Raw genomic sequence first — 10307 nt, 5'->3', positions numbered from 1 at the left:
GAGGCTCCACGGGCTGCGATGGAAATTCCCTGTGCATGGCGTGTGGTCACCCAGAAAAGGGAAACGGTGCTTTTCGGAGCAGGGGACGGCGGGGGCTGGAGCTCGGGAGCAGATGCCTGGCTGGGTGGGGCTGGCAAGGGCGTTATGACCAAGGACTAGTTGCTGGGTCTGCTCAGACCCAGGGTGGGAAAGAAGAGGTCTGGAGCTGCCAGGCCAGCAAGGCCTGGTCACACTATGGCGTGTCCATGGGCCTTGACGGATGGATAGGAGTTCACCAAGCCGTGGAAGGAAGGGCACTCAGACCGTGGGAAATACTGAAGCCAAGACACAGGAATGTGACTCAGAATGGAGAGCCCGTCCCCCCTGTTTTTTCTGGGGAACTCTTTCTAGTCTTTCAGGGCCCATCCCAAGGGGGACCCCCCCAGCCCAGGAAGTATTTATCACCCCTTTCTCAGTGTTCCACAGCCTCAGTTTCCCTCTCAGAGCTCTCAGGAGTTTGTAACTCATCTGCCTTCTCCACAGAACCGTAGGCAGGGCTGTGTCCTTGCTTCAGAGACAGCTCGTACTCAGCTTGGGGTCTGTGAAATGACAGTTTCACAGAAGAGGATTCAGAGTCTCAGAGAGATTAGGTGACAGCCAGGCGGCTGGCCGTGGCTGAGCGGGGCTCGGGCTGGGGCTCTGGTCTCACCTGGGACTTGGGAGCAGTAAAGGCGTGGGGCAGTCAGATCTTTCCCTCGGGGCAGGGCAAGGGGCCCTAGGCACGGACGGCCCGGCCAGAGATGGCCATTTGACGATTCCGCTGTCTGAGGCCTCAAGCTGGATTCAGGCCAGCCCTGCTTCTGGGCTTGTCACAGTGTGGGGAAACTTGCGTCCTCCCAGGATGGAGACCAAGGTCCAAGCTGAAGCAAGGTGGCCATTAGATGGAGAAAGCGCGGGACTGGGTTCCTGGAAATCTCCAACCACAGTCCAGACGCTTTCTAGCCGTGTCATCTCAGACACATGTTTCGCCCTGAGCCTCGGTTTCCATTTATGATGGCAATAACAGGACAGCCTTGTTCTGGGGACAGAGAGAACTGGCTGGTATGAACCGTAAACCATTATTAGCAATGAGCATTACTCCTGTCACCTGTTGTCTCTCCTTGGAGCAGCTCCCTGCTGCGGCACCAGCCTGCCCGCCATTTCCTAAGCAGGGCGTGCTGCGGCCTGAGGCTGCGGGTCCCTGGGTCCCAGCTCCGTTCTGTGCCACTCAAGGGCCTGTGACTCACACCAGCCTGAAGAATGGGCCAAGACTCAACTCAAAGAGAGTGGCGGCTGGGGCCTCCTCCCCAGAAACATGCTCCCTGAAGTCCCAGGTGCCCCAAGTTCCTCCGTGGCACCCCGGATTCCTTGGCCCCCCATGAAGGCTGAGGGCGCCAAGAGAAGCCGCCCTCAGGCAAGGACAGGCGGTATGGTGGCGGCCATTGGGGTTGGAGATTTTCCAAGCACGAAGAGGAACTGAGAACTGTGGGAATGTGCTTTGGGCAGGCCAGGGTGGGCTGGGCCTGGGTGGGAAGGGGCCACTGCCCTAAGGAGCCCGGACCGTGGGGTCCTGGGGGTGCGGAAGAGAAGGGGACCTGCGGGCCGGCTTCTGCGGGGCAGAGGGTCACTGTGAGGTGCTTACAGTTTGTCCAGAGAGAGATGGCCAGGCAGTGGGAGGTTGGGGGGCTGTGTGGGGAAGGAAAGAGGAAGCCATGGGGAGAGGGGGGATGGGGCTGCTGGCGATGGAGTCGGGAGTGGGGGCTGGGGGCCTGGGGCCACTCTGGCCACAGCCACTTCACTCCTCCCGGTTTCGGTTTGTAAATAGCTGCTGGCTCCGTGCAGGCGGGACGGCCCTGCCCCTCCTGTGGCCTGTGTCCAGGGAGGCCTGGGTCTGAGTAGCTGCAGAGGCACAAACGCTGGGCCCGGGGACCCCAGGACGCATCAAGGCCGGTCCAGCCCTTGGCCTGGGTAGGCACGTCCTGGTGGGCCCGGCCCCGGGCAGCCTCAACCTGTGGTCATTGAGGTGATGCGGCTGAGGCAGAACTTGATGACTTGGCCACATTGGACTTATTTATAACTGGGCCTCCGTGGGCAGAAGCAGCTGCTGAGCCGCCAACTCAGCACTTGGGCTGGCCCAGGGCACCAAGGCAGAGGACAGGATGGGGGGGCCCAGGCTGGCCTGATGGCCCCTCGGGCTGGGCCCCACGGCCTTGGGATGCCAAGGCCTCTCGGGCTCTGTCTATAGTGGGCGGCCCTAGAGGTGTCGGGGGAGCTCCCCGTGGGGCTTGCATCTCAGGGCCGCCTGGACCACGGCGGTGGCTGAACTCAGCTACTGGACAGGCCAGTTCCCCGGAGGCTCGGGCCCCAACCTTCCTGAAAAAATGACTCTTCCTCCAGAGGTCAGATGCTGTCAGCAAGACGAGAAGCAAAGTCATCTCCCCTCCCCTTCTTGCAATAGCAGCTTAAAAACAAAACAAAGCAAAACAAAACACGTTCGGGAAGAGGGCAGCGCCTCATCCTGAGGCCTGGCCCTAATGGTGGGACTCTAGGCACCTGACAGATGGGGAAAGGCTGGGTCCCTCCCGAGACTCCCGTACCACATGGTGCTCATCACCGTGGGGGACTGGAAGGGCCGACCCTGCCCCTCCCCCCAAACCACCGCTGTCTGTCTTCTGAGGCAGAACACGAGGAGGGCAACAGGCCCTCTCCTGAGGTTGGCAGGAATACAGAGGTCCTTAAAACCTTCCTCCCACTTTGGATCCTTCTGGATCACCTTGTCACCTACCACTCCCTCTGACTGTCCCGTCAACACGCTGCCTTCCAGTCTCGGCCCTGGCCTTCCCACCTCCAAGCCTTGTTCCAGTCTGGCCCCCCGCGGGGCATGCCCTTCCCATCTCCCCAGTCTACCCAAGTCTCCTTTCTGTCCAGGCCTATGCGGAGCACCCCCAGCTTCAGTGCTCACCCTGCCCCCAAAGCGGAGGCTCTTGGAATGTAAGAATCAAGGCCGAATTAGGGCAGAAATGGGCGAAGGATTTTAGGCCACAGGTGTCATGATCACTACGCAAAAGAGAAAACCAAGGCCTCGAGCGGGCCAGGGATGGCCAAGCCATTCAGTGAGTGAAGGACAGAGCTGAGACCAAAGCCACGTGCCCTGACGCCGGCCCAGAGCTCTCACCCCCGGGGCTCTGACCTTTTGGGCCACCTGCTCAGCCTTGAGTAACAGCCCTGCCTGACTCCTTCCTCTTGGCGGAAGCTGTTGGGGTGGGAAAGACGGAGGCCTGGGGTGGGGGCTAACTCAGGCCATCTAGCCCGGCCTGGGGCTTGGGGTGGCAGGCCCACTTAGGCTCCTCTGGGCAGGGTCGGGGCGCCCAGCCCAGAGCCACCCAGGCTGCAGCTGCCCTGTTTCCACATCGACAGTAGCAAGTCCGGCGCCTGAGAAAACAGGAAGCGCCCAGTCACCACAGGAAGCATGTGTGCGCAGCCTCCCCACCCCCGGCCCATTGCAAAACGCCAACAGCCCCATTACCACAGGCACCGCACAGTGGCAGGCGAATGGCTCCGGCCACTGGCAGGCTTGCGGGGCAGCCCGACAGGCAGACTCCAGCCCTTCCCACGGGGGCCAGGCCACAGGGTGACGTCCAGCTGCAGCCTTGAGGAGCCGGGGCTTCCCAGGCTTCAGGCCTCATGCCTTCCTCTGGGTCCTCAGACCAGTCCCTGGACCAGCCTGAGCCAGGCCTGCCTAGGCCATTGTTAAATCAGAATATAGGGTCAGGGGTCACAGAGAAGCCATTTCTCTGCGCTGGTGGTTGGCATCTGAGGACTCTGTGCCTGGCCCTCAGACCCTGACTGGGCCCAATCCCCAAGCCTCACTGAGGCCGTTGGCCAGGACCCCCCCCCCCCGCCCCCCCAACGACCCCAGGGAGCCATCTGCTTTCAAGTCCACAACGGCCTGCCACACCCTCTGCCCAGCCCCAGCCCTGCCCCTGTGACGCTTTGCCAGCTCCTGGGGTCCTACCCAGGCTGGCCTTTGGGAGGCCTGGGCCCCTGCTCATCCCGCCCTGGCTGCCCCGACTCACCTCCCGTTTCTGGCCCCCTGAGCTCAACCCATGGAAGGATGTAGGAGTCCGGCGAGGCCGAGGCTGGTGCCTGGGGAGGTCTGTGCTCCTCCGGCCCCGGGGACAGCAAGGAAAAGAGAAGAGAGCAGAGCATTTCATGGCTATAATAAATCAAAGGGGGAAGTCAAGCGGGAGAAATAAGAAACTTCCCTACCCTGGGCACAGGGACCTGCCAGGCAGCAGCAGCGCCTGGAGCCCCGTGGCCTTCCCTCCTCCCTCCTGCCTCCTTGGCCAGGGCCCAGAACTGGTGCCCTCTCCTCGGACGTACGCACTTCACCTGCACGGGGACCCGCTACCCTGGGCTTCCAACAACCCTTCTTGCCGCGCGCCCTGGGGTTCAGCACCTCTTGTCTCTGGGACGCAGTTTCCTCTTACTGGGCACAGAAACCTGCGAGTCGGGTGCTGGTTGCATACAGAGAGAACTGAAGATGGGCAATGCCCCTCTGGACAAGGACGCTCAGGGGCTGCAGGGAGGGGTGAGACATCCCGAGGATTCCTAGCAGGAGAGCCGGCGTGGGCTGAACAACCGTCTGTGGGAGGAGACCGGAGGGCCCCGGGGAAGAGGCAGGAGCACAGGGGCACAGAGCAGAGGCAGGGAGAGCCCCAGACCGTGAGGGGACAGGCAGGGTCTTGGCCTCAGCTCTGCCCCTGCGCCCTCTCAAACCAGACTGAGGGCCCAGGGCCTGGGGTCCACTGCTCAGGCGCCGTTCTGCACCATGGCATGTCTTCCTGGGACATCCATTCAGGCAGAGACTTGGAGAGAAAATTGTTTGTTTTGTTTTTAAGTGGAGGGAAGCTGACATATTAAAAAGAAGGACAAACAACTGTACGACTCTTTAAGATAAAATAAGGAACTTGGGAAACTTTTCAGCTAGTTTGGAGGCCCCCACGAGCCATGCCTTCAGGTGCCCTGCAGGCCATCCTCCAGCTCCTCAGCCATCGGACACACGGGTGAAGACTGAGGGCACCCCTACTTGAAGCCCTCCTGAGACGGTGCGCTCACTCTCTGGCTCCAGGCGTCTCTGCTCTCATTAGGAGCCCATTCCCCTCCTCCGATCCAGCCTTGGGTCTCCCGGTGACATCTCCCGGTCAGCGACGAGCCTGCTGAGTTCAGGGTCCTCAGGAGAGAGTGGCTGGGCCTGGGATGCCTCCGAGCCTCTGAGATCACCTGCTTTACTCGCAACCTCATCAGGTAGATGAGATAAGAAAGCGGCAGCGGCTGCTGGTGTCCAGACCGAGAGCCAGACAGATCCAACAGCGCACGGTGGGTGAACCTGGGCCTGTGAGGTCATCTCTCTGAGCCTCGCTTTCCGCGTTTGGAAAACGCCTATCTTGAAAATGTGCAGGGTGTTCCTGTGGCCAGCACCGCACAACAGAGGCCGCTCCCACCAACACGCCGAAGCCCCACTTCCTCCCTCCTTCCCCCTTCACCTGCCAGAGTCGGGGTGAGAACCTTTGCTCCCAGTTCTTCTCTGCAGCCCAGGGCCGCGACCTCACTCTGAGCTGTCCCGATCTGGGAGAGCGCTGGAGCTGCGGTTCCCAGCCCTGCACTAAGGGGCTCCCTCTCTGGGACAGAGACTGTAGAGGCCCAAAGGCGGGGCTCTAACCAACCGAGCTACCCGGGGCCGGGGCCAGGGCTCACCAGGCACGTTACACACACAGTATCTTATAACCCCCAACCCCCCAGCAGCTGCAGGTATTCTGATCCCCATTTCACAGATGAGGAAACTGAGGCCCAGAGGGGAAGGGTGACTGGCGCAAGGTCAGCTGGCCAGAAGGTGCAGCTCTGGCTGCAGCTCAGAACTATCATCAACACAGTGGAAATCCTATGCAAACCTGGAGGCAAAGCAGCACCTCTTTGTCTGGAAAAAGGCTTCAGGCCTTTTGGAGCGTCACTGCTGCCCAGGTCCGCGGTGCTGGCTTATCCCCAGTTCCCCTGCTCTCTTCCCATCACCAGAATCTCCTGCTTCTCCTAGGCCAGGTATAGGATATCAGAGCTAGACAAGTTCTAGCCTCAGGTGCCCATGAGAGCAGAGAGATGATAAAATCCAGAAAGGTAAGCAGACCCCCGAATCCAGTGCTCCTCTTGGCTCCCTGGCCTGGGCATGTGCGCCTAGCAGCGTCAGGTTACGTCCTGGGGAGACGGACCCAAGGAGGCAGCTGTCCCCACTGATTAGAACCAGGGCATCGGTGCTAGACATTCACGGGCTTAAATCTCAACTCTGGCCCTGAGACATCATCCCGGGGCATGTGACTTCACCCTGAAATGGAGAGGAAAAGGCCTCTCCGGGCCTGGAGATTTCACAGAAGGGAAATTTGTCTCTAAGGGCTCAGCCCTTCTTCACGCATGGCCTCATTTAAGCTTCCTAGCAGTTCTGACAAATAGGTACAGTATTACTCCCATTTTATAGATAAAGAAACCAAGGTACAGGGGTCTTCCCACGGTCACACAGCCTTGCAGGAGCTCAAACCCCTACCCCCTGTGCCTCGAGCCAGATGCACTCACATTGCCCCAGAGAGGTCCCCCTGCCTTTTCTCCTGGGAGCTGCTCCCCACCACCCCCACCCACAGGGTCAGAGGCCCTACGTGACAACCAGGACTGCATGGGACTGCCAGGGCTCGGCCCTGCCTAGCTGCTGAACGGTCCCCAAGTGCCTGACTGCCCTTGCTCTTGGGCTGGGCTTGCAGACAGCTGCCTGGGCACGCAAGGGGTGGGGCCCCCGCCGCAGCAGGGCCTCCGCAGGCAGCCCCCCTGCTGTGCTGGGCCGCCCTGCTCTGCAACCACGCTGGTGCTGCTGTCTGCCCTCTCCTGTAAGAAGAAGGGTGTAAGCTTTTCCAGGAGGCCTTGTGGGTGAGACCAGAAAACCAAAAACATGAACTTCTCACTTGCTTGGGTCCCTCCTCAGGTCCTGGGAGAGAGGCCTGAACAAATTTATATTTGTGGCCCTGTTTGGGTATGCTCAGTGGGTTAGACCATCGGCGGTTGAGGGTTCAATCCCTCGGCCCAAATTTTTAAATTTCTATTTGTGACTTTGTCATCATTTCTCCAAGAGGGCCCCCCAAACTGTATAAGCATCAGGCTCCACAAAACCTAGCTCAGTCCCGAGTGGGGGCAGTGGAAAGAGTTCCACCTCCCTCCCGGCTTGCTTTGTGCTGGTGGCTCTGTGACTTGAGAGACCTCCACTTTCCCATCTATACAATGGGCATGGAGCCAGGAGAGGCGGGGGTTCAGCAGGGTCAATGAGAGGAGCTCAGGGTACCCATCCTTTACAAAAAGCCCAAGTCCACGCAGGCCTTTCACCTGATTCCACTCCAACAGCCCTGTAAGCGGCAGTGGAGGCTCCCGCCCCCATTTTCCAGTTAAGATCACTGAGGTTTGGAGCTGAAAGAGCAAGCTGAAGCCCCACCTCTCGCTGCTCCCTGGGGGCTCGGCAGTCCCACGCTGCCGAGCCCGAGCGCGGGGCTGGGAGGAGGGAGCCGCCGGGCAGACCTTGGCTCCGGGAGTGGCTCCGGGAGTGGGGACGGCTCGGCGGAGGCCAGGGGAGGAGGCAGTGTCCCGCACTGTCTCACCGCAGAACCGACCTCAGCCCTTATCTACTCCGGCAGCTTCCGCCCCCTACCCCAGCCCCCCGCCGCAGGCCTGGCCCCCGCCCCCGCCTCCGGAGGGCCGGCCCGGAGCGCCCCTCCCCCACGCCCGCCAGCCCCCAGGGAGCGCCGAGTGCAGCGGGCTGTGCCCAGCGGAGCAAAGAGGGGCCCGGCCCCCAGGTGAGGGGCGGGAAGTGATAAATAACTCCGTGGGGGAGGAGGGGGCGCCATCTCACTAAGGCCTTCCCTGCACCGGCTTGCCCACCCCGATCAAAGAGAGGCTCCCCCAACCAGACCTCTTCACCCCAAGGCTAGGAGGGAGTTTGCGGTCCCTTATGGCCGCAGGGAAGAGGAGGAGCAGTGGGGTCGGTCTCCTCGAGGGATGCGACCCTCCTGACACACCCGCACACGCGGGGTTCAACGCCCGTGGACGTCCCTGGCACAGCTGTGGGAGGCAACAGAAGTGGAGACACTTCAGAGAAAGTGAAAAGCAACGCACAAACTGGAGGAGACGTCTGCCTCGAACGACCCAAAGGATAAGCATTCAAAATACATGAAAACTCTTGCAAATCCTTAGGGGGAAAAAAACAACAAACAAACAAGTGATCCCACAGAAAAATATATAAAAGACATGAATGGGCATTTTTACAGAGGAGGAAACGTTTGTCCAATGCCGTCTGAGGGATGCTCAGTCTCATTGGTGATGAGGGAAATGCAAATGAAGACCACAACGAGATGCTATTTCACACCACTCTTAAGAGCAAAAATAGGCAACCCTGGCAGCACCAAGTGTTGGAGAAGAGGTGGAGCCACGGAATCTCCAGTGCGTTGCTAGTCAGACTGCAACTGATATAACCACCAGCCAGCGCTGGCGCACACACGATCTAGCCTTATCTCACAAAGCCGAGGCCCAGCATAATCAAGAGAAACTTTGGCATGTGCTCCAAGAGACAGCGACAAGAACTTTCAAAGCTGTCCTGGTTTGTTTTGTTTTGTTTTGTTTTGTTTATTTTTAAGAAGGAGGAAGAGGGAGAGAACAAGAGAGGGAAAGAAACATTGATGGGTTGCCTGGGACCAAACCCCCAAGCTAGGCATGTGCCCTGACCAGGAGTCCAACTGGCAAACTTTTGGTTCATGGGCAGCGCTCAACCACGCCAGCCGGGACTGTCCTGTTCTTAACAGCAAAAATCCAGAAGTAACCCAGGTGCCCTTGAGCCAGAAAATGGCTAAATAAATTACAGTGGATTCATTTACACAGCAGCACATCATTCAGCAGTGAATAAACTAGTTCCACAGAGTATCATGCATGAACCTTAGCACAATATTGTTGAATGAAAAAGCCTGGCCCAGAAGACAAATACCCTGTGATGTTCAAAACCAAGCCAAACCCAATGTTGGCGCCTACCTTTTAATAGTTTTGTTTTGAGGGAATGACGGGATTACCCCCCCGCCCCCACAAAAGACTCAAGAGTAAACTCAAGACTCAAGGATAATACTGATAAAGTATTACAACAAGTAAGAAAATGGGGTAAGAAAACAAGTAGTTGGGTTCTGTGCACTATCAGCAAGTCTTCAAAATATAATGGGGCCCTGACTGATGTGGCTCAGGTGGTTGGAGCATCAACCTGTGAAAGGAAAGGTTGAGGGTTCAATTCCCGGTCAAGACACATTGCTGGGTGGCGGGTTTGGCAACCGATCGATCTTTCTCTCTCACAACCTAGGCATGTGCCCTGACCAGGAATGGGACTAGTTACCTTGCAAGACGATGCCCAACCAAGCCATCCTGGTCAGAACATGCTTGTCTTTCTCTCCAGAAGCCCCCAGCGGGGTGGTGGTGGTGGTAGCGGAGGCCTATGTATACAGAGGACAAAACTATGGGCCCCAAAGACACACAACACTGAAGTCTTTCAGGCTGGACAGATCCATTAGGCTTCGGGGAACAGGCGGTCTTGTAAAACGGCTGGGTTTTAATCAGCAAAGATAGCAGAAGGAGGAAATCATGCCAGGCCTGCCAAGGATGGACTGGGAGTTGCAGAGGGGGTGGGAAAGGCAGAGAGGCTGGACAGGAAATAGTGAGGCTCGGCTGTACGTGGGCTGCCCGTGGAAGATTTGCTGATGGGTGGGGTTGGGAGGGAGAGGCCCTGTGGAGTTTCGAGGCATCATCTGTCCAGGGTTCAGGATTCATGGGCGAAAGCACCCCAGGAGCTCACGAAGGCGCTAAGGCTGCTCTGGAAAGAACAACTTGAGTGAGAGTTAGGGTCAGGGGTCCCAGAGGGTCAGGTCCGGCTCGGAGAGGTGGAGCCCGAGGCCTCTGTGGGAGCCGTGGGTTCTGGATGAGCACCTGCTTCTGCCTCTTTCCATCTGAGACCTTGGACAAGGCGTTCACCGCCCTGAGCCTCTGGTGCCTTTCTATGGGAGATCGCTGCCTGCCTGCAGACCCCCAGAGGCGGCCCTGGGAAGGCGAAAAACCCGCTCTGGCAGCAGCAGAAGTGTGCGTCCGCCCCAGCCGGGAGCCTCTAGCCCTGCGCTGCCGGTGGAGGGGGAGCGGTGTCAGAGCATCAGCAATGGCAGGCCGTGCTGGTCCCGTGG

This window comes from Pteronotus mesoamericanus, unplaced genomic scaffold (genome assembly GCF_021234165.1).
Source record: "Pteronotus mesoamericanus isolate MK-2021 breed Mesoamerican mustached bat unplaced genomic scaffold, CSHL_Meso_final scaffold_1066, whole genome shotgun sequence".
Classification (NCBI taxonomy): domain Eukaryota; kingdom Metazoa; phylum Chordata; class Mammalia; order Chiroptera; family Mormoopidae; genus Pteronotus; species Pteronotus mesoamericanus.
The sequence above is the reverse complement of the archived record's forward strand: the minus strand, read 5'-3'. Positions refer to the sequence as shown.